This window comes from Panthera tigris, chromosome F2 (genome assembly GCF_018350195.1).
Source record: "Panthera tigris isolate Pti1 chromosome F2, P.tigris_Pti1_mat1.1, whole genome shotgun sequence".
Classification (NCBI taxonomy): Eukaryota; Metazoa; Chordata; class Mammalia; order Carnivora; family Felidae; genus Panthera; species Panthera tigris.
The window spans coordinates 962,503-989,905 of NC_056676.1; the positions used below are offsets into that span (position 1 = coordinate 962,503).

The window sequence follows — 27,403 nt, forward strand, 5'->3', positions numbered from 1 at the left end:
AGGGAGACACAGAATCTGAAGCAGGCTTCAGGCTCCGAGCTGTCAGCACAGAGCCCGACACGGGGCTCAAACTCATGGACCGTGAGATCATGACTTGAGCTGAAGTTGGACACCCAACCAACTGAGACACCCAGGCGCCCCAACTTTGAGCCTTTAAAGCAAATAAGGGCATAGAGTAATTTGATTTTATAAATATAGCAGCTAAGTTGTTTCACATTCTGTAGCTCACTAGAACAGTGATCATATAGAACCACTGGCTAGAGCATAAGAATGGTTATTCTTTTTCACTAGAATGGAAACCTGCACTGGTACAGGTAATAGAAAAAACAAAAGTTACGACTTTTTATTTGAAATACAAGTAATTTACTGTCAGCTCCACTGGTAAAGAACCCGGATGTTGAAACAGGTGTCTGAAACAGTCAGTCAGTCTGTAGTCACAGTCAGTCTGTGTTTGGAAAAATTAATATGAATAACACTGTCTTATGATGTCTAAAACATTTTTATTTATTTTTATTTTTTTAAGCTCCATGCCCAACACGGGACTTGAACTCATGACTCTGAGATCAAGAGTCACATGCTCTACTGAGTCAGCCTTGCTCCCCTAAAACATTTTTTTTTTGAGAGAGAGAGAGTGGGGGAGGGGCAGAGAGAGAAAGAGGGAGAGAGAATCTGAGGCAAGCTCTGCACCGACAGCACAGAGCCCAACACAGGGCTCTAACCACAAACCATGAGATCATGACCCGAGTTGAAATCAAGAGTCAGACACTTAACCAACTGACCCACCCAGGTGCCCCTCCCCCAAAACATATTTTTGAACCAAAGTCATCTTTTCAATCAGAATGTTGCTCAGACCGCTTGATGAAGAAAAAAAGTAAACGTTACTGAACATTTCAGTGTCACACCTCTTGCTTTTCGTAGCTGTGTGAGTAGCAGTTAAAGGACTCAGATGGTTTTTCGTTGGGAAAGGAATGATAACAGAACCAATAGGGCCAAGTGTTACTACTTGCTGTTGTTAAGCCTTCATGCCGTGCTACCTATTGTGCATGAGATGATGTAGAAAGTTTGTTTTTTTTTCTTTGTAAGGTTAGACATGGAAGTGATAATTTAAAAAACAAAACAGGTATAAAGATGTGGAAAAGTAGATTTCAAATGTGAAGTAAAGAGGAAAAGTAAAAAAAGGAAAAAGATGGAAGGAAATCCCTTCTTGTCAGATATCACTGCATGGCACTATTACTCATATATTTTAAGAGTAAAGTGTTACCACTTGGGTCAAAACTGGAAGAGATGAGTCCACATGTCCACATTCTACCTCAGACACGTGGACACATTGCCTAGACCTTCCTGAGCCGTAAATGAAAGCAGCTCACATAATACCACGGAGGGACATGACTGGAAAGGTTCCATCATGTCCTTTGTGAATAAGCATCTTGGGTTCTAAGTCTCTATAAATATTATAGATGCTTAAACCTGCTTTATTACCAAATCAAAGTTGTGATAGAAAGATACTACTTGGACAGATGCTCACTTTGAATCTCACTATTTCTTGTGTCTTGTTGGTAGATGTGTGTATGATGGAAACAATAGTAATTTTAATTATTGCCTGACGCAGAGCCCACAGGCATGTTTTGGTAGTGAAAGCTATAGAGGTGTTCAGTAAAGTTTTAACGCTGTGTTATTTTTGGTGTTTTTGTCTTTTTTATTATTTTTATTTTTATTTTTTGAAAGAATGTGATCAATTTTATTGAGAGACTTAAATCAATAAATTCGAAAACTGTCACTAACATATTAAATATTTATTTTATTTTTTATTTTTTTTTACCGTTTTATTTATTTTTTTAATTTACATCCAAGTTAGTTAGCATGTAGTGCAACAATGATTTCAGGAGTATATTTCTTAATGCCCCTACCCATTGAGCCCATTCCCTGCCTCCCAGAACCCCTCCAGTAACCCTCTGTTTGTTCTCCATATTTAAGACTCTCTTATGTTTTGTCCCCGTCCCTGTTTTTATATTATTTTTGCTTCCCTTCCCTTATGTTCATCTGTTTTGTCTCTTAAAGCCCTCATATGAGTGAAGTCATATGATTTTTGTCTTTCTCTGACTGATTTCACTTAGCATAATATCCTCTAGTTCCATCCACATAGTTGCAGATGGCAAGATCTCATTCTTTTTGATTGCCAAGTAATGCTCCATTGTATATATAGACCACATCTTCTTTATCCATTCATCCATTGATGGACATTTGGGCTCTTTCCATACTTTGGCTATTGTTCATAATGCTGCTATAAACATTGGGGTGCATGTGCCCCTTCGAAACACCATACCTGTATCCCTTGGATCAATACCAAGGGATTGACCAGCAAATGCTGGGTCATAGGGTAGTTCTAGTTTTAATTTTTTGAGGAACCTCCATACTGTTTTCCAGAGTGGCTGCACCAGTTTGCATTTCCCACCAGGAGTGCGAAAGAGATCCTCTTTCTCCACATGTTCCTCACCAACATCTGTTGTTGCCTGAGTTATTAATGTTAGCTATTCTGACGGGTGTGAGGTGGTATCTCAGTGTGGTTTTGATTTGTATTTCCCTGATGATGAGTGATGAGCATTTTTTCATGTGTCGATTGACCATCTGGATGTCTTCTTTGGAGAAGTGTCTATTCATGTCTTTTGCCCATTTCTTCACTGGATTGTTTTTTGGGTGTTGAGTTTGATAAGTTCTTTATAGATTTTGCATACTAACCCTTTATCTGATATGTCATTTGCAAATATCTTCTCCCATTCCGTTGGTTACCTTTTAGTTTTGCTGATTGTTTCCTTCACTGTGCAGAAGCTTTTTATTTTGATGAGGTCCCAGTAGTTCATTTTTGCTTTTGTTTCCCTTGCTTCCAGAGACGTGTTGAGTAAAAAGTTGCTGCGGCCAAGGTCAAAGAGGTGTTTGCCTACTTTCTCCTCGGGGATTTTGATGGCTTCCTGTGTTACATTTATGTCTTTCATCCGTTTTGAGTTTATTTTTGTGTATGGTATAAGAAAGTGGTCCAGGTTCATTTTTCTGCAGGTCGCTGTCCAGTTTTCCCAGCACCACATGCTGAAGAGACTGTCTTTATTCCATTGGATATTCTTTCCTGCTTTGTCAAAGATTAGTTGGCCATAGGTTTGTGAGTCCATTTCTGGGTCCTCTATCTGTTCCATTGATCTCAGTGTCTTTTTTTGTGCCAGTGCCATACTGTCTTGATGATTACAGCTTTGTAATACAACTTGAAGTCCATTTTTGTCTTTTTTAAATTAGAATTTTTATTGAGATAGTTGTAGAGTCACATATAGTTGTAAGAAATAATACAGAGAGACCCCATGCTTCCTTTACCTCATTTCCCCTGTAGTTAACATTTTGTGAAACTATAGTACGATGTCACAACCAGTATATTACATTGATATAATGTACTTGTCTTGTATGTGTGCTTGTATGTTTAGTTTTATGCAGTTTTATTACATGTATAAGTGCATGTATGGGCCACCACAATTGAGACACTAAACGTCTTCAATACTACAATGCTCTCTCCTGTTGCCTGTTTATAACCACATCCACTTCCCTCTTGTCCCACCTTCCTCCCAGTGTACTTCCTCATACCCTACCCTTCTGGCCACCACTAAGCTTGTTCTCCATTTCTCTAATTTTCTCCTTTCAAGAGTATTGTATAAGTGCTATATAAATATACAGTACATAACCTTTTGGTATTGGCTTTTTTTCACCCAGCATAATTCCCTAGAGATTCATCCAAGTTGCTGCAAGTATCAATGATTTGTTTTTGTTTTTGTCTTTTGCTGAGTAGTGCTCCATGGTATAGACCTACTACAGTCTGATTTAACATTCCACTGTTGGAAGACAGCTGGACTGATTAAAGTGACTATGAACATTCCTGTACAGGTTTCTGTGTGAACCTGAGTTTTCGTTTCTCTGGGATAAAGGCCCAAAAGTGCAGTTGCTGACTCATGGGGTAGTTACACGTTTAGTTTAGTAAGAAACTGCCAAAATGTTTCCAGAGTGGGAGGACCAGTTTACATTCCCAGCAGCAAAGTATGAGTGACCCAGTTGCTCTGCATCCTGAACAGTATTTGGTGTTTTGGTGGGGTTTTTTTGGTTTTTTTTTTTTTTCAGTATTTTTTCATTTAACCATTCTGATTCATGTCTGTGTGTTGAATTTTAAACTAAAAGTTTTGGAATTTTTGGTATTTTTTTACTTTTCCCCACTTGGGGCATATCATATGAGCTACTTTAGAATAAAATCTGAGTTTATCTTTCTGTAGATCTCCCAAGACTACAAACTTCATCAGTATAAGAAATTTGTCTCATTGAGGTTTGCATCCCTAGCCTAGGAAGCAGGGCCTGGTGCATGGCAGACACTCACTAAATGTGGTTGAAAAGAGAGGGGAAGGAGACAGAGAGTGTGCTTTTGACTAACTGCATCCATCATTACTATCACTTAATATGTATGAGACATATTCAGGGTACATGGCACAATAGTATGATTTGAAAAAAGCATAGTGAACTTAAGTTAAAAATAATCTCAAGTCTAGTCTAGATTCTCATCTAGATCCCAGATGCAGCTCTTAAAAGCAAAGAGAAAAGAATTTTTTTTTCAAATAGAAAAGTGAGACAGAAGACTTCATATTCTGACTCACTGTGTCCCTAAGGGGAAAACCTGCACTCTTTATATACCCTGAAATCAGCAAAAATATTCATTAAAGACACTATTTCTCCTTGAGCATCATTCCCTAGCCTGAGCCAGAGGATAGCCTGACTGCTGGGCCCGGGCTTGACCAGCCCAAAGGAACTGTGCTCACCTGGCCCAGGACCTGTGCGGGTACCACCTAGTCTATGCAACATTCACTGACTTACGTTCACAAAACATTTGTCAACTAGATCACTGCTTCTGATTTCTGCTGTAGTTCGTCAGTCCCACAGAAATAGAATAACGAAGTAGCAAACAGCTAGAGGAAAAGTTTTATCATCCATGAGGATAACTAAAGTTTCCTGTGAATGTCTTATATTTCTGGCTATAAAAGTTTGAACACCTTGACCCAGAAAGCATATACAGTATATCATCAGGTAACATGTTAGCTGAGAGTAGGACCCTGAGGTTTGCTCTATTCCCAGGTAAAAGAACTGTGGAAGAACTATAAGCAAGCATCAAATAAAAAAACAGATTACCTTTAAGAAGAAGTTGTTTGGGCCAAGCTGCCTTGACCTCTGGGAGGGAATAGGAAGCTAACATGCTCACCTACTTCCCAGTGGGTAAAAATCAGGCATAGTTGGTGGCGGTCTGTGCTGCCTTGGGCAAGAAAACCCACCCACAAAGGGAATGATTTCCCTCTGTGTAGAGAAATTTAGCCAGAAATGCTTTCTAAGGAATTGATGAATGCTGTACTAAGAAATAAGATTGGGGTGGCTCAGTCGATAAAGCATCCGACTCTTTTTTTTTTTTTTTTAATTAATTTATTTATTTTGAGAGAGAGCACAAGCAGGGGAGGGGCAGAGAGAGAGGGAGAGAGAGGATCACAAGAAGCCTCCATGCAGTCAGCGCAAAGCTTGCTTGGGAATTCTCTTTCTCTGTCTCTCTCACAAAATAAATAAATAAACATTTTTAAAAAAGAAATAAGGGGCTCCTGGGTGGCGCAGTCAGTTGAGCATCCAACTTCGGCCCAGGTCACGATCTTGCAGTCCGTGAGTTCGAGCTCCGTGTCAGGCTCTGTGCTGACAGCTCAGAGCCTGGAGCCTGCTTCAGATTCTGTCTCTCCCTCTCTCTCTCTCTCTCTGCCCCTCCCCCGCTCACGCCCTGTCTTTCTCTCTCTCAAAAATACATAAAGATTAAAAAAATAAAAAATAAAATAAAAATAAAGTAAAATAAAGAAATAAGATTGAATCTGAAATTGTAGCAGTTTGGAAACATATTAGTGACAAAATAGTAAAATAGTCATGCCAGTCAAGAAAAATATTATCCCATTATGCTGTACACTTTTAACTAATACAGTGTTGAGTATCAATTATATCTCAATAAAACTGGAATATGATAGAATTATCCCTTCCCAGTGTACTGATCACCAAATGTCTACCAGAAGCCTCAGCTTTAGGGCTAATGTCTGACACAGACCTGGACTAGTTTTTGAACATATGTCAATGTGCTTTTTTTTAATCATCTGAAATCCTTGCTTTTTTCACATTTTTTAGGTTTTTACCTATTGTTTTATGTATTATTCACTGTCCCAGGGTCCTGCCCAGAATAGCACATTACATGTAGTCATCAGTCATCAGTCTCCTGAGGCTCCTCTTGGCTGCGACAGTTTCTTAGACTTCTCTTGTCGTTTGATGACCTTGATAGTTGTGAGGAGCACTGGTCAAGTATTCTCTAGAATCCCCTTGATTGATATTTATCTGGTTTATTACTCATGATTACACTGGGGTTCTTGGAGGAAGATCACAGAGGCAAAGTGACGTTTTTATCACACCATGTCAATGGCATATACTGTCAACATTAATAATTGTTGATATTGGCCTTGATCACTTAGCTGAGGTATTCCTGTCAGGTTTCTCCACTGTAAAGTTACACTTTTGTGCCCTTTCCATCATGAAGTCTTTGGAAGGAAGTCACTATGTGTAGCCCACACCTAAGAAGGGCAGGTTTCTGATCCCCCTCCATGTGGTAGAATGATTGTTTGGAATTCTTCTCCCCCACTTTTTTAACTACTTTTATCAGTATGGACTTGTGATATTTATTTTGTACTTTGGGTGATGTTTCAATACTATTTGATTTATTTTGTTGCTCAAACTTCCATCTTTTGCCACTGAACCTCTTTCGGTCTACTCCCTTGTCTCTTTGCCTTAGCCCTGTCCTTGTGAGTTCTCAGCTTTGTTATGAGTACTTTCTTACTTCCTGGCACCACAGGATGCTCAGGCTCATCTTGTACATTTCCTGTCTCAGTCCAAGAATCAACCATTTCTCCAAGGAGTTCAGGTTCCTTTTGTTGAAGAATGGCTTAAGTACAAGTTCATTTTAAAGCATTATAGAATTGATACTAGCTTCAGTAATCATGGCCAGATAGAGACTTTGGAAGTAGGAATGCTCTGTTTTGGAACGTTTGATAAGTAGCTCTGACTACTGGGACGGATTGTCTATAGCCCAAGGAAAAGATCTTTCACTCAAAATTGTTCTATAGATAGAGCTTTTGAAAATTATTGTACTCATTTATTATTTCTTTCCTGTCGCTCAGATAGTTTTCGGTATCACCACAACCATAAATGGCACTTTTACCATTTACTGTCATCATGAAGCATTTTGGGAGGAGCTTGTATAAGAACTTCTGTCTGTGAGCCTCAGTGACTGTGCCATTCCTGATCCCCAGGGGGCCTCTCTTCTCCTTCATCTCTGTTAGTCTTCTTTACATGGCAGCATTATCACATGCTCTAAATCATTTCAGGAGGTCATCTGCACGAAAAGTCCCTATTTGAAAGAAGTCTCCCCTGAATGGTTTACCATTTGTTTATGAGTCTCTGGTGCCTAGATGCTATAGTTTCTATGATCTGTGACTGTGGTATTGGAAGAATGTGCATTCTTAAATACTTCTTAAAATATTGTTTGGTCAGGTAGGAACTAGGTATTCTTAGCTACTGGCTATCAAATACTGAGAGCATTTTTAACATCAGAAATTGTTTTTATGAAAATGTGGGATCCTTAGCTGAGGAGCATTTTAGTTGTGGTTGCCTAATCAAAACTGTGCTAAACAATAAATAGAAACATAGAATTATCTGAGTGTACTCTTCCTTTTTGTGTGTGTCACTCATTTTGGCATTTTTTTCAGGATGGATTCCCATGTAGAAATTCTTTAATTCTTGATACACATTTTAAATAATGTTTTCTTGCAGATTTTTTCTTGCAAGCCATCAAAATTATATAGTAAGAGGCCCACGTCTAAAAAATTAATTAGGTGTCTGCTTTCTCGGCTAGATAAGTGAAATCGTTCATTTCTGATTTCACCTGCCTCTCAAAGAGATACACTATTTCTACAAAAGTGAACACCAAGTTTATTTTGTTTCTGATTTTGTTCTGGCCTTCTCGGTTGTTGATGATTTACCAGAGAAGAATATATAGAGTTCCCTCACCCCCCAATTCCACTTTTCAGTAGAATGTGCATATCAGAGAAAATCAGTCAGGCTCAGTGACAAAGAAGTCTACTATATCCAACTCAACAGAAAGATATTTATTGAAGGATTCAGAAGCCGTGTAGAATCATTGGGGAAACTAAAGAAACAGATGATGCTGGATTTTTAAGAAATACTGTCAGAGCAACACTGAAGAACCAGGCCACCGTGGGAGCTGCGGTCTCTTCTACAACCTGGTACCTGGTGCTTCGCTTCTGTACCAGTTCCAGAGCCACTGCTAACAGTGGGCGGCTGTATTATCAGAAAACTCTCACTACCGCTTCCCACTCTAGAGCCACTCTGTGTGAGCTACAAGCTGAATCAGCAAGCCAGATGCCACATTCTTGCCTTTGACCCTCCAAAGCAATTCGTCAATCCCTGAGAGCTTTGTCACTGTTAGGCTTGCTGGCACAAGTGGCAGAATCGGGTGCTCGGACTTGGTATCACTTCTGACTTTGATTGACAGGCCCTCAGTCACACTGGGGACTTCAGCCACAGGGGAACCCCAGACACGAAGAGTTTGCTTCCCAGTCTCTGGAGTTTAGGGAGGCCCATAGAAGGCAACTGGAATCGTTCATATCCACCAAAAGAGTTAGAAAGAGCTCACTAGGAAGAGAGCAATAAAAATACCTGAAAGAAGAATAGGAAAACAGCAAATCTCCACAGTCTTAAAATTTCATTTTAGAATGCCAGTAGCTACGGAATGCAGAATATGCAAGACTAGATTTCTATCTTTTAACTTAGTGTTCTGTCTTTTTAAAAGATTTCAAAGTCCCAAAATTACTGGATACCTTACTTAGTAACAAGTGTTAAAACTATAAACTCTTATGCTGTAGACTACAGCTATTGAGCTGCGATTTAAAAGGGAAATTTAATTAATAGATGCTAAAAGTGGTTATGCACAGTTGAGGTGCACTTTAAGAATTTTTTTGAAATAAGCAAATCTTAGTGTGCATAGATATTCCATATATTAACAAATGTGTCGAGACAAGCCGGGGGCACCTGGGAGGCTTAGTCGGTTGAGCGCCCAGCCCTTGATTCTGGTTCAGGTCTATGTATGATCTCACAGTCGGGCTCCATGACAGAAGATGAGTACAGAGGGGAGGCAGGCAGCTTGATGCCAAGTGTGATGAGGAAACTTTAAGGTTTTAAGTATGGGATTGGATTGATGTGATCTGATCTGTACTTTGGAAAGATTGCTCTGGCTGCTCTAGATCAAATGGAATGTTGAGGCACAGGAGTAGGAACAGGAAACAAGTTAGGAGGCTGTGTCAGCAAATCAGACAGGTGGGACTGGTGGCTGGACCAGAGTGCTGGTGAGGGGGTGTTGACAACTGAAAGGTTGGGATCTGTTTTAAAGATGGAGTGCATGTTATTTGCTGATGACTGGGTGTGGGGTGATAGAGGGAAAGAGGATGACTGTGAGGTTACTGGTTTGGTGGTTGTCAGTTAACTGAGGTGGTGGGCACTTGGGAGGCTCAACAGTGGGAGTCTAGAGTTCAACATGGCTTTCTTGAAATAGAGGTGCCATTAAACACTGAGCTGAAAAAAATAAATTGGTTTTGAACTTGTAGTGGAAGAGAGACCAGAACATGAGAGTCAGGTGGGAAATAACTCCCAGGTGGGAGTTAATTCCTTTATTTTTCACAAAAACACATAAGATGGGTAACATCTGGCTATTAGAAGCAGAAATTCATGAAAGCCACTTCTTTTTTAATTTTTTTTTAATTTTTGAATTCTAATGTAGTTAACATTCATTTCACAGTATCGTGATTCAACAATCCCATATTTTACTCAGTGATCAACAAGATACGTGTACGTGTATTCTTAATCCCCTTTACCTATTTCCCCCACCCCCACCTCCTCTCTATTAACCATCAGTTTGTTCTCTATAGTTAAGAGTCTGTTTTTTGATTTGTCTACCTTTTTTTCCCTTTGCTTAATGAAAGCCACTTTTTAAAATTAAAGGGTTTTTCTCCCTTCATGTAATAGATAAACCAATGGAACAGAAAAAGAAAATCCCAGATATATGTAGGAATTCTGTAAATAATACAAGTATTTCAGAAAACTGGGAAAAGATTAATCAATAAGTGGCGTAAGGACAATAGATGAGTCATCTGGAAAAATTAAAATAAAATGGGATCTGTGTCCCTTATCCCACACCAGGGTAAATTCCAAGTGGATCAAAGATCTAAGGATAAAAACTAAAACATTCTAGAAGAAATCATAGGAGAGTTATCTTGAGGTGGAAGTTTTTCTAACTGTGACTTAGCATCCAAAACCTCCAAAAGAAAATAATAATAAATTCTATTAAATTTGCATGGTAAAGTCAAAAGTATGGCAAATTGGGACTATATCTTTGCAATCCATATTACAAAGCCAATTTCTCTAATATGCAGAGTGCCCATAGAAATAGAGAAAAAGCCAACACCCAACATAAAAATGAGCAAAGGATATGAACACACAGTTCATAGATAAAAAGAAGCATATAAAAGAGACAGGGAGAGAGAGGGAAGGAAGGAGAGGGGGAGAGAGAGAAACTGGGGAAGGATACATGAAAACAAACAACAGTGAGTATCTGTGAGGGTATAGGGGGACTAGGGGAATGGGGGACGAGAATGGGACGGAAACTTTGCGTCACATGCCTCTGTAATAATTTAAACTTTTGAATTATATATATTATTTAGAAAAACTATAGGACTTTCTATACACAATTATTGCTCTTGTAATTTGTAAACATTACAAGTATTTTGGAGAGCAGTGCATAACATATAACAATAATGATAAACTCTTTTACCCAGAAACTCCTAGAAATTTCATTCATGAAAAACAAAAAAATTCACACACAATGTTCTTCGTGATAGCAGTGCCTTATAATGGGGGACAAAAAGAAGCAGCCTAAACATCCGTTATAAGGAGAATTATTTAATTATGACATACTACATGACAGAATAGTAAGCTACCGTGCAGTGTAACTAAGAAGACCAGGAGGAAATGTTCACTCGCCAAATATTTACTGTGCACCTACTCTGTGTCACACATTGTTCTGGATGTTAGGGATACAACGATAAATGAGACCAAGAAAAAAAAGAAAACCTATGAAATCTATGTGCTAAAGGAACTTATGTTACTTTGGGGAAGACTGGTAGTAGGCAAAGAGATACAATATAAGAAAGTTGTAGTGGTTATGACTGTAAATAAAGTTGGATAAGGGGATAGTGAATGTCGAGGGGTGACTATCTTTACATAAGAATCAAGGAAAGCCTTGCTGAGAGGATACTATTTGAGAAAAATCCCAAAGGAGGTGAGAGAACAAATCATGCAGGTGTTCAGGGGAAGAGAGGGCGAGTGCAAAAGGCTGAGAGGCAGGGGCATGCTTAGCATGTTTGCACAGCAGCAAGGAGGCCAGTGTGGCTTTCCATACGTTGTAAATGAAGGCAGACGGAATAGGGGTTCTGGTCATGAGAAGGTCTGGAAAGCTATAGCAAAGCCTTTGGAATTTTTTCTGAGTGTGATACAAAAGCTCCTGGAAGTTTTTGAACGGAAGTGGAAGTAGCCACAAATGCCTGTGTGAAAAGCGAGAAGTCTAATTCATCCGTTAAGACAAGCTGGTGGATAAAAAGATGGTGCACACCTGGAGACAGTCGAGAAATGGAAAAGGCAGGACTCCGTGAATGATTGGATGTGGAAGGTGGAGGCAAAGGAAGAACCTAGAAAGATTCTAAGGTTTGGGCATCAAGATAAATGGTATTAAATGAGATGGGAAATTAGGTGGGTGAACAGATTTGGAGAACTAGAAAAGTTATGTTTGGTTTTAGATGTGCTGAATTTGAGGTACCTCTGAGTTACAAATGTAGAAAAGGGGAAAACTGAAATGAACCTGGTTGTAGTATAAACTCATAGTTTTCAAGATGGATGAATGGATGAATAAACAGAAGTAAATGTGTTTTACTCGTGTGTGTGTGTGTGTGTGTGTATGAGTGTGAGTGTGTGTGTGTACATTCCCTAGCTCTCTCTACTAAGAGGTCCTGAGGCAGCAATACTCCAGTATCAATGAGCACATTTAGCACCCAGATATTAGCTTTTAAATATCTGAAAGAAACCAGGGCTCCTTGGTGAAATCACTGATTTCAGGTTTGGATGAGAGAAAATATAAGATGAGCTTTGAACATTTCATTAGGTCAGAAAGTGAGAACATTCTCAAAGAATGATGGAGACATAGCAAAAGGACACAGGAGCTAGCTTACAAGAGGCTGCCACTAGCAAAATCTGGCACAATTAGAACATCAAAATAAATGATAGTTACGGATTGCAGCCCAGAGGATACGAATCCATGAGTCCACACTGATATATAAAAATGAATGAGTGAAAATTTTGATAAGGAATAGGATATTTACTTATTTTGAAAATATCTCCCACATAATATTTTTTAATTTCAGAAGGAAAAGTAACCTATAGTTGAGAAGCCTGGCAGACATCATCTTAATCAAGTAGTAAGTGAACATTATCAGTACTGGAACAAATTGTGTGCCAATGATTCAGAAGAACATAACACCAATTTTGTGTTATCCTTACCAGTGATACATAGACTAAATCTCCTCATGACAAAACATCAGACAAACACAAATGGAAGGCTTCTCTACTACAAAATTACTGGCCTGTATCCTTCAAAAATGTCGAGGTCATGAAAGTCAAAGAAAGACTGAGAAACCCTCCCAGGTTGCAGAGGATTAAAGAGACGTGACAACTGAATGCAATACATGATTCTGAATTATCTCCTTTTGCTACAAAGAATATGATTGGAACAATGGGTGAATCATGAGTGGGGTTTGAGAATTAGGTGTAGGGATATGTAAATATTCATTTCCTCCCCTTGATGGTTGTATAACAGTTATGTAAGATATAGTCCTTTTTTGTACAAACTTACTCCCAAATGATTCGGGGAAAAACATGCTTTGTACTGTATTTAAAACTTTTAGTAAATTTGGGATTGTTTCAAAAAACCTCTAAATTATCACAAAAGTGAATTAGAAGTGAGTAAATGGGAGTAAGTGAGGCACATCCATACTTTCTAGAAGGTTGACAGGAAAGAGGGCAGTGCAGGCTACCAGATGAGAGGAGACTGCTCCAAGTTTTCAAAGTGTGCTAGTCTGCTGGTCTACATGCAAAAGCTAGTGTTTGGAGAGCAAACAGATGTAGGATAGATGGTAGTCATTGCAAAACGAACACCTACCTGTAGGTGGTGGGTGTCCTGGGTGCCCAGGGTAGGTGAGAAGTTGAAGCTGGTTTATAAGCTGGGAGGAATGTCAGCTGATGTGGCTTGCAGTCCTGTGGACTGAGGTAGGCGGGCTGGAAATGGAACAAATTCATGCGTGAGAACCTTCCTTCTCTCTGAGTAATAGAGTTGTCTTCTAAAAACGACCCCTTGTCTGTTCTCAAAATGGTAAACTAAATATGGTTTGGTCTTTGAAACTGAAATTACCTTATTATAAAATATCTTAAAACAACTTAATATTTTTCTCAGTGATATTGTTCCTAGAACAGGTATTCTTAAGACTGCAGAAAAAATTAGAAAGTTTCCTTTGATATTTAAAAAAAATAATAAACAAGCTTTATGTGTATGCCTTTGCCTAGGTAATTTGTGTTTTATTTGGTAGGGTCAGAGCAGGTAAAATATGTCCATGTACTTCATAAACACAGATGATTTATAAGCCATTGCATGGGACAAGACTGGTTTGTAGGCCAATTAGCAACCTAGAATGTGAAACCCTGACTCAGAAGCAGGTCATCTAAGAATGATGATTAAACTCTGTTCCCCATTGTTTCAACAGGCCCTATACAGTAGTGCTGTTTACTACCAGGTCCATTTACTCTAGACTGGCTCCCTCATTGGGAGTACAGAACCCTGAAGCTTATTCAAATGACTGTCTTCTCATTTCGCCTAAGACTGCACATAACCAGTGCCATTGTAGATGCAATGAAGGGTCCTTATCTATTACTTGCAGTGCAGCCATAGAGTTTTAGGGTTTAATCCCCATTCAGAACCCTGGTTGAGAATATTATTTGGTGATCTGGAAGAAGCAATGGGATGCTGTAACTTATCTATGGCACCACTAAAACTATGCCCTTTGCTTGGTGTTTTTTTCCTTACTCTATATTCAGTTACAGACCCTTGTCTCTTTAGGTTTCAGTGCTGAGTAGACATGAAAAGTGGGAATACCAAATGACCCCTCATTCGAGAGTGAATTGGGGAATTAATGAGAGAAAACAAAACCACAGTCTTCCCAGGGCTCCTGGGTTAATTCGGTACGTTTTGAGTAATAAACTTTCTTAGCTAAGATCCCTCCTTCCCTTCCTCCCTCTCTCCTTTCCTTCATTTATCTTGTTCTAATTCAGTATTTCACTAGGATGCTAATACTTCCCTTCCCACACCTGTATGTTAGAACAATGTAGAAGTCTCACCTTGTGAATTACCTGTATAAAGCATTTTAAATACCTGTTATTGTTCCTGAGGGTAGGAACTAAGTCTTATACCTTGTATCCCCAAAAGCCTGAATAAATACTAATCAATTAACTCAACTTGGTGTACCAAGCATATGTTGATCACCTATAAAGTATAAAGCTCTGGGATAAGAGTTGTTTTAGGCACATAGGGGATAAGAAATATGATCCCTGCCCTCAGGAAACTTCCAGGCATGGATGTCTGTTGGCCATCTGTTTGTCTTCTTTGGAGAAATGTCTGTGCCTGTATTCTGCCCATTTTTAAATTGGATTATTTGTTTTTTGGGTGTTAAGTTGTATCGATTCTTTATATATTTGGGTACTAACCCTTTATCAGATATGTCATTTGCAAATATCTTCTCCCATTCAGTAGGTTGCCTTGTTGTTTTGTTGATTACTTCTTTTGTTGTGCAGAAGCTTTATATTGTGATGTAGTCTGCATAGTTTGTTTTTGCTTTTGTTTCCCTTGCCTCAGGAGACATACCTAGAAAAATGTTGCTACTGTTCATGTCAGAGAAATTACTGCCTGTGCTCTCTTCTGGGATTTTTATGGTTTCAGATCTCACATTTAGGTCTTTAACCATCTGGAGTTTATTTTTGTGTATGGCATAAGAAAGTGGGCCAGTTTCATTCTTTTGCAGGTAGCTGTCCAATTTTCCCAATACCATTTGTTAAAGAGACTCTCTCTTTCCCATTGTATATTCTTTCCTCCTTTCTCAAAGATTAAGTGACCATATAGTTGTGGGTTTATTTCTGTATAACCAGGGAAATGCACATCAAAACTACAGTGAGCTATCACCTCACACCTGTTAGAATGGCTAAAATCAAAAACCCAAGAAACAACAAGTATTGGCGAGGGTATAGAGGAAAAGGAAACCTTATGTACTGTTGGGATTGCAAACTGGGGTAGCCCCTATAGGAAAGTTGAAAATAGAACGTAAAAAGTTAAAAATAGTTGAGAAAGAGAATCCCAAGTAGGCCTCTCGCTGCCAGCACAGAGCCCAGCGTAGGGCTCAATTCCATGAACGATGAGATCACGACCTGTGTCAAATCAGCAGTTGGACGCTCAACCTACTAAGCCACCAGGCATCCCTATCCATGTAAGTTCTACACAGATGTTCATAGCACCATTATTTCAGTAATGTAAAAAAAAAAATAGAGACAACCCAAAAATGTGGTATATCCATATGGTGGAATATTATTCCACAACAAAAATGAATGATGTACTGACACATGCTACCATGTGGATTATCCTCGAAAACATTATGCTAGGTGAAAGAAGCCAGTCACAAAAGGACACATATTGTGTGATTCCATTCATGTGAAGTATCCAAAATAGGCAAATCTATAGAGACAGAAAGGAGATTACGTGTCTCTGGGTACTTGGGGGAGGGGAGGATGAGGAGGCTGCTTAGTAGACTGAAATTTCCTTTTGGGGTGATGAAAATGTTCTGGAATAAGGTAGTGTTGATGGTTGCAGAACATTGTGAATATACCTAATGCCACTGAATCGCACACCTTAAAATGGTTAAAATGGTAAATTTTATGCTATATGTATTCTGCCCTGTTAATAAAAACAGGGTGAATTTTGTGGTATGTGAATTATGTCTCAAAACTGCTATAGAAATGAAAGGCATAATAGCTTGGATTAATCACCAGGAAACTGTGCTGAGGGAAAAAAAATCCAATCCCAATGACTATGTACTGGACAATTCTGTTTTTATAACTTTTTGAAGTGGCAGAATTTTAGAAATGGAAGACAGATTAATAGCGTCTAGATGTTGGGATGGGGGTGGGGAGATAGTGGGAAGTGGGTTATAAAAGGCAGCATAAAGAATTCTTGTAGTGATAGAATTGGTCAGTGTCTTTTTTTTTAGTGTTTTTTTAAATTTATTTAAGCAATCTCTACACCCAACATGGGATTCAAACTCACAACCCCAAGATCAAGAGTCTCATGCTCTTCTGATTGAACTAGCCAGGTGCCCTGGAACTCTTCAGTGTCTTGACTGGTACTGGATATAGGACCCTACACATGTAGTAAAACTGTAGAGCACTGAACACACACATGAATACGTGCACACGAGCACAAGTGAAATGTGTTTTTCTGAAATCTGAATAAGACTGGTGGATTGTATCAATGTCAGTGTCCTAGCTGTGATGTTGTACTATTATTTGCTAGTATAGTACTACACTAGTGGGGGAGACTGGGCAAAGTGTACATCCGAGCTCGATAGCATACCTTATAGTTGCATGTGAATCCATGGTTACCTTGTTAGAAATTTGCAATACAGGTTAGAGTCTGGAACTGTGAGGCCTCCCGCTCTGCTTTTCTTGTTCAACATTACTTTGGCTATTCAAGGTCTTTTCTTGTTCCATACAAATTTTGGGATTGTTTGTTCTAGCTCTGTGAAAAATGCTGGTGTTATTTTAACAGGGATTACTTCTTACTCTTGTCTTGGCCCAGTTATAGTCTTATCTCCACAAGCAGTACCCCAGATCATACTCCGGGATGGACCAAGCTTACAGCAGGTTTTGTTTTGGTTTGGCTTGGTTAATTTCAGTAATGCAGTATTTTCCAAAAATAAATAGGATGTGCAAGTAAAGAAAAGGCCTTTCTCAGGCTTTTTTGGCATCCTTTAGTTAAGTCACTTTTACCAAAGAGAGATTGTTATTCCTTCCCGTTCATTGATATTAGAAAGTTTGTATGTCACACTTGTATTTTAGCAAAGAGAAAATATCTTTTTTTAAATGAATAAAAACCACATTTCTGTGCAGTAGAAATCATCCTGTTAACATCTCGTCATGTTACAAAGATAAACAACAGGATTAACTGTTTACTTTAGGAGCGCAGTCTGGTTGTTTTTCAGGAGAAGAACACAATGTCCTGCTGTATCTGGTTTCCCGTCTGTCGAGCGGGTTGGTGGAGCTGGGGAAAGGCCCTCCACCCACTCAGCCCTCTGCTGTCCCTCTCTCCTCCTTTTCTTCCTCTTCCCTCCCTCCTTGCTTTGACTTTTCCTCCCCCTGTTCATGTTCGAACACTTCTTCTCTCTCCTCTCTTCTCTTCCCTTTTCCCTCTCCCCCTTCCTTTCTCCTGCTTTTTTTCCCTCACTTCATCCTCCGATTTCTTCCTTAAAATAGAGGCTTAGCAAGAAATCATAACGTGGAGAGAAAGATCCTGTTGATCTTTAGAGGCTGCTTAAGTTGACACTGACCTGGAAGAAAGCGGCTGGACTGACTCTGATTCCGGGAATTCTTGGTGGACTGCTAAGAACTGCTCCCATAACCCGGGCAAACATCCCACATGTTCACGTAATCTCCCCTCTCACTGTCCATGCGTACACACACACACACGCACGCACGCGCAGACACACACAAATCTACTGTTTCTCTCTCTTCTTCACTTGTGTTTCTGTGATACTGAGTCAGTGAGTGAAAAGAAAGGGAAAAATGAATATTTTTCCAAAGTGGGGGAGGGGCATTTAAAACTTCAAAGAATAATTAAATTACAGTCTCTCTGAAACTCCCTCTACAACAGTTTTGCTTTCCTTATTCCTAGTGCTTTGTTCTGTTGCTTTTGCAGATTGACAATACGTGAATTTTTAGAATTCTTAAAGTATTCCTCAATTGGCGTGATGTGCCATTAAGCTGGTAAGAGAAGGAAAAGAAATTCTTAAAGATAAATATTAACTCCATAATGGACTTTTATACTTCCAACATGATGTGGATGGGATTGAACAGTGAACCTCTTATCTGTATTACTTTATGTTGCTGGGAATGCGCAGTGGAATGTAGTTTCATTTGGCACCCGTTTTAGTCAGTTCTTCCAACATGGTCCTGGCCTCACCCTCATGGCTCAGAAATGCATAGAATCAAAGTCCTGCTGAATGACTCCTGATGGCTGAAACGGGAGACTCTTGAACTACTTTTTGACTGTCTTATATTCCCAGCTGGGAGGGGTGGAGCGTGGCTGACGGGGCGGCAGGCGCAAGCTGAAGACCATGGGCATTTTCACGATTGTTTCTTGCTGTCCCGTGGATGACCAGGGCAGCATCGCAAGGCCGGGCACAAGTTGGTTTCATGTGTAGTAACACCATTTCTGTGTGGGATAATGCACCCCCGTGCTGCTCTCGTGCACTTTCCTCAAGCCCCTTCACCAAGGTGCACACGCCTACTACAGAGTTAGGAGAGCAGGCACATGATAAGAGAAAAGAATCTTGTCCATGAAGTGCATTTGTAGTAGTGAATTTGCCTGGTGAGCAAAGGACACCAAGATTTTGAGCGCAGATTAGGTGCAAGCATTTACTAGGTGTGAAGCAGACTTCAGTTAATCTTCATTGTACCCGTGTGGAGCCGGGGGCCCACATCCAGCAACAGCAGAGCTCAAAAGAGAGCCCGTCTTCTCCAGACCTGCCTTCCCCTGCCCCACGTGCTTCCAATCATGAAAATGAGAGGAAGGATCTCATGTGGGGTCAGGGTCTACATTTTAGGCATGGGTGGAACATTGATTTTAAATAAGTGGCATCCACTTGCCAGACTTTTAGTCCAAGAATTTTGAATGGCAAAGTCTGTCTCATGGAATGAATGCAGTTCTGAGGCACTTATTCAAACCACTAACGTCCTATTTCCTCCCTGTGACACATTTTCTCTCTGCTGTTGGAAGTTTATCGCTGCTAAGAATAGCAATGCCCCCCTCGGGCTAGGTATATGGTACCCACCAGCAGTGCTCAGGGCTCAGTGCCACGTGGAGTATGAAAAGTCACCTAGGCCTGAGCCCTAGCTTGCACGGATTTGGGATTACTGATCGTGCACATCTTCCTTGCCCAGTGGGTATTCTGTGGCAGGAAAGCAAAAGGATGTACTCAGCCTGCTTTTCCAAAGTGGAAGCCCAGTTTTATTAACACTGACCGTCACATCACTTTAAAATGTCCGATCTAATCTCCATGGGGCTTGGCTAGCAGCTGAGCTCACAGCATTTCAGACGTTACTAAGGACAGTACGAGTGTCAGCTGGTTCTCCCTCTGAGCATGACCACATGCCGATACAGTGTCTGCTCAGATGCTTCGGATGCTGGTCTGATATACCTTAGACTGAAATAATTGAGAAGGCCGCCAACGAGTAAGCAAGAGAGAGGTGCCTGGGTAGCTCAGTCAGTTAAGCATCCAAATCTTGATTTCGGCTCAGGTCGCAGTCTCATGGTCGTGATCTCACAGTCATGGTCTCGCAGTCGTGAGAGTGAGCCCCCAGTCAGGGTCTGAGCTGAGCATGGAGCCTACTTAAGATTCTCTCCCTCCCCCTCCCTTTCCCTCTGCCCCTCCCCCCACTTGCCTGTGCTCTTGCTTACATGTGCGCACTCTCTCTCTGTCAATAAATTAAAAAACGAAAGGAAAAAGAAAAAGAAATCGTAGGCCAGTGTAGACCCTTCCCTGACCCTCACCCATCATCGTGACCATGTTCTTCTGTCTCCTCCCTGAAATGCTTTTCTAATGCATTCTCACATGCTGACAGAGGCCAAGAGAGAACAGCAGTCGTACAAGGGTTGGGGATCAAGGGTGAGGGCCAGGGCCCACGGGATGAGCTCACAACCTGGTGCCTCATCCACGAGTGTTCACTCAGCGTCGCCAGACTCTAGGTTTCTTAAGACCACAGGAAATTTGAGCTTTGCGTAAAATCTCCCAATTTTTGTTATCTGTTAACTAATTTAGACAGTTTTATACAGTTTTAAGTTACACGGTTTTAACACCGTATAAACCAAAGAAAACCTATCAACCAGCTGGACTTGGCCTGTGAACACCACTTTGCAGCTTCACTATTTTCTGTGAGACAGTTGCCATTGATCAGAGCAGTGACCTCATGCTGGTCTAAGGAGACCCTCTGCAAAGTTCTCCGTTCAAGCCATCCTCCACCCTGTGCCAAGACTTCTGTTTCTGAAACAGTGATTTTATCAGACCTCGTCCCGTGTCACCCTGTTGTTGACTCATTGATGGCAGGAGGTAGGTGTGCTGCCTGGCACACATGCCCGTCATTTGTCACCCCTGGTTTCCTCTCAGGTCAGCCTCCACCAGGTCATCATCACATGGCCGTTGCCTCCAGCCACTACTGGGCGTCACGGTACCAGCCACGTCCAACCACGAGACGCCTCCACTAGGTCAATGCCTCTCTTTCCTACCCCTACCTGGTCCTTTCCTTCCCGTCCCATTTTCTCCTCTCTTTACAAATGCTGTCAACATTTTAATTTTATTATTAATATAACTTTGATTATAAATATAACTTAAATTTACAATAATGCATTGGAAAAAAAAAGAACAATGCAAATTGAAATCACAATTATTAGTCTTTACCCTTTTTACCACTTTGCTAATCTCTTCTCTCTTTCTTTGTTTTTTTTTTTTTTTCTTCCTCTCTCTCTCTTTTTCTTTCTTGTTTTCTAGCTTTCTTTCAATTCCGTAGTCATGGAAAAGCTCTTTCCCATTACAGGATTTTGTATATGCTGTTTTCTATGTTTTAAGTCCTCTTCTCTCAAACTTTTGCATGATTGGCTTATCCTTCTTCAGGACTCAGCTCTTTTAAGAAACCTTCCCTGACCACCCTGGTTAGACCATCCCACCCCAAGTTGTATCTAAAGGCACTCTGCGTATTGCCTTGCTAGCACTCCCACGGTTTGTGATTGTATATTTATATGCATATTAGGTGTTTCCCGAAGGAGGCACAGAGGGCAGGGTCTATGTAGCTCATTGCCAGATTCCTAGCGCCTTGCAGGCAGCCTGAGCCAGCAGCAGTCCTGCTGTATTTAGCACATAAATAAATGGATCATATTTACTAGATGCCACCCAAAAGCCAGAGCACTGTTGTAGTATACAGTGAAAAACCCACAAGTGCCATTGTTATTAAGAATCTTGTGACATTTATATCATGGCTCTGTGGACCTCTGTGCCTCACTGCATTTCTTTTGTCTGACATAGCAATTGTGTTCAAACAAATCAAGATGTCTTTTAAGAAAAAAGAACAACTCACACTCAAGTCTACAAATTTAGGATGGAAAGTTTCCAAATACTCTCAAAACTTATAAATAATGGCTAAAGAGCCATTATGTTTTCCTATATAGCACATGCAAAATATCCATGGGATCATAATTTCTCCTGGATGTAAATTGAAGAAAAAAATAGAAGACTGCCTGTGGAATAGCAGAGTGAGGACACAGTGAATTCTGTCCCTAACAAATATTTTAGCTGGAGAAAACTTTAAAAATCATTTAAAGCCTCAGGAAGTTTTCCTAAAGGCATACACCAAATGGAGAAACATTCCATCAATAGAACCAAGAAAGTTTACTAAGTGTCAGAAAGAACAAGGAGTCCGTGGCCCTTGAGCCATGATCCATGCCCCCACCAGCCCAAGTTGTCTTAAGAAGACTGTTCTGGGATTCTGCTCCAGGACTGCAGTCAAGAAGAAGCCCCCGCTCCCCTCAGCCCACAGTCTAGGGTACAGTTTCACTGTGGGAGATCTCCTAGCCCACGTTGCAGCTCTACCCCAAGTGTGGTGGGCCAAGAATACTGGCCCAGTTGTCCTATCCCAGCTCACCCATAGGACAGAGGCACCAGAGCAGAGAAGCAGTCCCAGATCAGTGTCCCCACCCCCACCCCAACACACACTCTGGATCCGAAGTGTAACTCCAGGAGAAGGGGACTCCATTCTCACCCCCGGGTCTGTGAAGTGGCACAGAGGTTCTGCCCAGAGGACAAGAGGTTATAAGGAAGAAGAGCCCTATGGCACTGCCTGAGAGAATTGACCTGTTTTGAAAAAGGGTACAATCCTCTGCTCAAGGGTGCTGTTGAAAGTAATGGGGATCTTGGTGGAGAGCAATTCCAAGACTGCCTATAGCCCTGTGATACTGTGTCAATAAAGAGATGACCAAACAATCAGCAGTTTTAACAGAGAGCGTCAGGGAAAAGACATAGCCAAGAAGAACCCTCCTAGTATCACAGTAAAACTTTCAGACTCAAGAAGGGTGTGTTCAGCCGCCCCCACTCAGGAGCAATCAGAGCAACCCACAGGGAAGATTTGGAGTGTGAGCCTCACTGGCACTGCAGGCCTCAGCACCCCTGCAACCATACTAGGTGAACAGTAGGCTACTCTGACCCAGGAGCAGCTCCTAGGAAGCTAGACTTTAAAATAAAGGCGATGCATCCCTGGCAGTTTGGCAGCCCAAGGCCATGCCCTCCCAGGAGTGACTCCAAAGGAGCAATACAAGCCCTGGCTGATGGAGAGGCAGGAGCACAAAATCCTACCTCCTTGAACCATGATAGCAACCTCCAAGGTGTATACACCCAATGGCAAAGAGTAAAAATCTAACTTCCAAGCGGGCTTAAGCACAACCTTTCAAAGTAGCTTATGCTGACCTATGGGCAACCCCTAGGTAACCATGTGAAAAGATTAAAACCAAACAAACCAACAAAAAAAATCGGAGCAGGAACATCACATACTGCAGCCTGCAGGAAAAAGTTCAGACAAGTCACTAAATAACTGATTAACAGTACCAACCCCCTGAGGTAGGCGAGTTATCCATATCTAGAGTTGCCACAATACACTGTCAAAAATGCTCAGTTGTCAACAAAAAATTACAAGATTTATGAAGAAACAAGGAAGTGTGACCTATACACAGGAGGAAAAAAGTGCAGGCAATTGAAGGGGCCCACATGTTGGACTTAGCAGACAAAAATTTCTTTTTTTTTTAATTTTATTTTTTTTTACATTTTATTTATTTTTGAGAGAGAGAGAGAGAGCACAAGTGGAAGAGGGGAAGGTAGAGGGAGACATAGAATCTGAAGCAGGCTCCAGGCTCTGAGCTGTCAGCACAGAGCCCGACGCAGGGCTCCATACCTCAGGAGTTAAAGGGTGGCATGTTGACGGTGTCTAATCAAATGGAAAAATCAGTAAAAAGATACAACTCTAGGAACACTCGGATGGCTCAGTTGTTTAAGTGTCTGACTTCAGCTCAGGTCGTGATCTTGCAATTCATGAGTTCGAGCCCCACATTGGACTCACTCCTGTCAGCGCAGAGCCTGCTTTGGATCCTCTCTCTCTCCCCCACCCCCCATTTTCTCTGCCTCTCCACCATTGGACTCACGTGCTCTCTCTCTCTCGCTCTCTCTCTCTCAAAATAAACAGAAGAAAAAGATACAACCTATAAAAAAGAACCACGTGGGAAATCTAAAGTTAGAAAGTGTAATAACCAAAATGAAAACTTCACTAGATAGACTCAGCAGTAGATTTGAGCTGACAGAAGAAAGATTGTGAATATGAATCCAGAGTAATTGAGCTTGCACAATGTGAAGGAGAGAGGGAAAAAAATGTCGAGTGCTCACTTTGGCAGCGCTTACACTAAAATTGGAATGGCGCAGAAACTACTATAGCCTCTGCACAAAGATGACATGCAAATTTGTGAAACATTACATACTTTTTTATTTAAAAAAATTTTTTTAACGTTTATTTATTTTTCAGAGAGAGAGACAGCGTGAGCAGGGGGAGGGCAGAGAGAGACAGAGAGAGGGAGACACAGAATCCAAAACAGGCTCCAGGCTTTGAGCTGTCAGCACAGAGCCCGACACGGGGCTCGAACTCGGGAACACAGAGATCATGACCTGAGCTGAAGTCAGACACTCAACCGAGTGACCCACCCAGGCGCCCTGAAACATTACATATTTTTAAGACTTTCATCAAATTTAAAATTCTTCCCAAAAAGAGTATGGTAATTTCAATAGGATGTTAAAACTCAATCTCAAATTTATGAATACAGAGTATTTTAGAGATTCAGAGTACTTGTGAAGACTTTTAAATAACTCAATCTTGGCTCAGTTGGTTAAGTGTCTGGCTCTTGATCTCTGCTCAGGCCGTGATCTCACAGTTCATGAGTTTGAGCCCCACTCGATTCTGTCTCTCCCTCCCTCTACTCTTCCCCTCTGCTCTCACTTTCTCAAAATAAATACATTTTAAATAAATAAATACTCAATCTTTATGAAGAAACAGGACACACCAAAATAAATCATTTCTGTACAATTATAGAAATCTCCCAAATAGCAAATATTCTTAGAGGGGAAATAAAAGAATGAAGAAAATGAGGGGTGCCTGGGTGGCTCAGTCAGTTAAGCATCCGACTTCAGCCCAGGTCATAATCTCGCAGTTCATGAGTTTGAGCCCCACATCTGGCTCTGTGCTGACAGCTCAGAGCCTGGAACCTGCTTCCCATTCTGTGTCTCCCTCTCTCTCTGCCCCTCACTCACTCGCACTCTGTCTTTCTCTCAAAAAATAAACATTTAAAAATATTTTTTTTTAAGAATGAAGAAAATGAAACGGAACCTCATAGAAATGTGGGACACCATTAAGTGCACCGACATACACGTAATGGGAGTGGTAGAATGGCAGGAAAGTTGGGAAGAGGGTGCAGAAAAACCATCTGAGTAAATAGTAGCTGAAACGTTTCAGATTTGACTGGTAAACTTTACTCATCTGGAAGCAGCTCAAGTGTCCATTAATAGATGAATGGATAAAGATCTGAGGGGTGTGTGTGTGTGTGTATTTACTAAATTTTTTCAAACTTTTGATAAATCATTCAAATCTCATACAGATTTTTCAAGGAAAAAAAAAAGAATCCCTGTCAACTTATCATATGAAAATAATATAGTCAATTGCTTTCAGAAATGAAATTAAATCTACTATGAAAAGTAAAATTAAAGGTCAGTATCACTCATGGACATAGAAAAATCCCAAACAAAACATAGCAAATAGGATCTTGGCTTTATCTCAGGAGTAAAAAAAATTGTTTTAACTTAAAAAGCTATAATTGTCATTTACAACATTATCAGAGGAGATAAAATCATATAGTCATTCCAATTAATATGGAAAATGCATTTGATAAGATCCAATACCCAGGCATGATTTAGAATTTTTTCCAGCAAACTAGGAATTTTTAACCTGATGAACGATATCTGCCAAACATCATTCTTAATTATAAAACACTGAAGACATTTTATTCAAAATCAGGATAAGTATGCCCAATGTCACTAGCTTCTCTTCAGCACTGTGCTGAAGGTCCTAAAGTGCAGTCAGAAAAGATAAATTAAAAAAGGAAAAAAACCATAAGGGTTAGGAAGCCTGAAGGAAAGTTGTCATAATGCACAGAGGACATGATTACATAAAACTTCATAAAAAGTATCACAAATAATATTAATAAGATTGAGGGGTTAACAAAAATTTTCTGTATAAAACTCTAACTGTATTTGTTTACACCAGCAACATAGCAACAAACAAACAAAAAAAAAACCCATTTAAAATAGCAAACAAAATTGCAAGTGATATAGACATAGATCTAACAAAAATGTTCAAGAACTATATGGGGGAAAACCTTATTATAAAATTGGCCTAAGGACCCTGCCAAGGAAAAATTGATCTACTTGTGCCAGTCACTGTGCTAAGCCCTGTGTTACTGTTTAATGCTCACAAGAGCCTCTCAATTAGGATCCTTTATTCCCATGTTAAGATGAGTAAATTCAAGTTCATGCGGTAAGTAACTTTTTCAAGGTCCCAGAGTTACTCACATGGTATTTCTTTCCTCCCTGGGAAGCCATTTGTGTTCCCTTAACACATGATGTGCTTCAAGGGGAATATCTATCTCTGGTGAGTCAGGAAAAACAAGTTGATCAGGGGGCCCTTCTCTGCTGAGACCTATCACACTAGCACTGATTTTAGGAGATGGTATCTACTGAGCAGGAAGCAGCAACGAGTGGGTGGAATTTTTTGTATGCTGCTGATAAGCTAACTCTGGTTTGGACTGTTGAATGCCACAGTTCCAACCCATTTGAACTAATGAGGACAGTGACTCCACCTCAGGCCTGAGCTGGTGAGCCCTGAGCTTCAGCTGAGTGAGCAGGACAAGGCGGGAAAGCGTGTGTGGCCAGGCATGAAGAAAAAAGGGAGAAGGGAAATATTAATAGCTCTTCTCTAGGGCAGAAGAGTAAGAGCACCATTCCTTGGTTATTTGAGATAAAGGCAAATACCAGAACAGATTTAAGGAAAAGGTATTAGCTAATTCCTCTTCTCTCCTCAACACAAGCAAATCTCTCTAGTTTTATAAAGCAGATCCACGGAAGTTTTTATATTCATCTTGACTTTTGCATATATTATTAAGCAATAATGCTTATAAAACAGTGCAGGACACATCAGTATAGTCAAGCAGGCATTAACTGAACTCGTATAGGACCACTCTTACAGGAAGTCTAGGACTTCCTCCTTGGGAAATGGAGCCTGATTCCCCAAGACTCTGCCTTAGCCTCCCTAATTAGACATGGAACAGAGAGGCAAGTTGGGTGATGGGGTAATTAAAGGTGAATAGACCTTTGAGGAAAAAAAACAAAAAACAAAAAACAAAACATTAAAGCACTTACTCCCAAAGGTTATGATAGGAAATGGTCTGTGGACCAAAAAAGACATTATAAATTCAACACAAAAATGTATACTTTTATCCTGGCTTTCACATAGCATACTGTTTTAAATAGGATAATATTATGAAAGAGTAATCTTGTGTTCTTTCCCACGTGGGTCTTGGATTAAAGTCATACAGTATCAAACAGTTAATAAAATTATTTTCAAGTGATTTAAGAGTATTTCTTTTTCATTTTATTACACTAGCAGACTTAGAAAATAATTTAGCATAAATTCCTTACAT

The 27,403-nt window shown here is 40.3% G+C and overlaps 1 protein-coding gene and 1 non-coding gene across 6 annotated transcripts in view; both read left to right on the forward strand.

The window, feature by feature from the left end:
* SPIDR (scaffold protein involved in DNA repair) overlaps positions 1 to 27,403 on the forward strand; it is a 487,708-nt gene that overhangs the window by 383,703 nt on the left and 76,602 nt on the right. The gene's annotated exons all lie outside the window — the stretch shown is intronic.
* On the forward strand, positions 24,040 to 24,143 carry LOC122235218. The gene has a single exon (XR_006213341.1). It is a non-coding gene; the product is annotated as a U6 spliceosomal RNA (small nuclear RNA).